Here is a 1,003-nt window from a genome sequence, read left to right as displayed (position 1 = left end):
TCTCCAAAGTTCTCGCTTTGAGGATTAAAACGAGGGGCTGCGTTCCCACAGGCCAAGAGATGGCCTTTGGCCTCCCGCCTTCCCTCTTCTGCCATGTCCGTTTGGCCTGTGCTTCTTCCCACTGTTTCTACCTCACGGGTTTTGGTGACGCTGGGTTTTTTTTTTCCCCCATCTTGGTTCAAGAAGAAAGGGGACTGTTTTTGGAACGCTTAATTAACCCTCGTGTTCAGCTGCTTGAGCCATTTAAATACGAAAATACTTTCCCCACATGTTCTCTCAGGTAAGCAGCTGAGCTGGTAAAACCCTGCAGCCGCCCCGCCGTCCCCCTCAGGCCTGCAGCAGGTAGGCAGCCAGGACCTGGCTGTTTCTCGTTTTAAAGTCGCAGTAACTCTTCCAACGGCTGCCTGGCAGCAGCTTTGATTTCCCAAAGAATTGCTTTTTTTAGCCTCTAGGGTAGAGGCCACATCGGGGGGGCGGGGGGGGGGGGGGTTAAAAGGAAGGAAAAATGAAGCGCCTCCCCGTCGGGGAATCGAACCCCGGTCTCCCGCGTGACAGGCGGGGATACTTACCACTATACTAACGAGGAACTGCACGACTATGCGTTACTCAGCAGCCACCAGATGGTTTCTAGGGGCTGGCAGCCGGACCACGCGCCGGCCCCGCCCCTGGCGGCCAATTCACGCTTCCCGCCCCGCCTCCTCCTCCTCGCTCCGCCTCCTCCCGCAATGCACCACGGGAGTTGTCGTTCTCCTGCGCGCGCCTCCCGCTTTCCCCGCCGAAGTAGGAACTACAGCTCCCAGAGATGGGCGGGGCGGGCCCGCCCCCCCTTCCCCGCGGTGGGGCGGGGTCGAGAGGGGGATCGGAGGCGGGGTCGGTGGCAACGGCAGCGGGCGTGCGCGCGCGAGCGATGGCGGCGGAGGACCCGTGCTCCTTCGCTGCGCCTTCCCGCTGCCTCACGCGGCACCTCCACCTGCGCTGCCGCGTGGACTTCGGCGCGCGGGCG

General features: G+C 62.0%; 1 non-coding gene across 1 annotated transcript; it reads right to left on the bottom strand.

Moving 5' to 3' along the window:
- Window positions 1-514: 514 nt before the first annotated feature.
- On the bottom strand, window positions 515-586 carry TRNAD-GUC. The gene has a single exon. It is a non-coding gene; the product is annotated as a tRNA-Asp (tRNA).
- Between the last annotated feature and the right edge of the window lie 417 nt (window positions 587-1,003).

This window comes from Haliaeetus leucocephalus, unplaced genomic scaffold (assembly GCF_000737465.1).
Source record: "Haliaeetus leucocephalus isolate CR32 unplaced genomic scaffold, Haliaeetus_leucocephalus-4.0 Scaffold151, whole genome shotgun sequence".
NCBI lineage: Eukaryota > Metazoa > Chordata > Aves > Accipitriformes > Accipitridae > Haliaeetus > Haliaeetus leucocephalus.
Note: the sequence above shows the minus strand (reverse complement) of the source record. Positions and strands in the feature narration are given on the sequence as shown.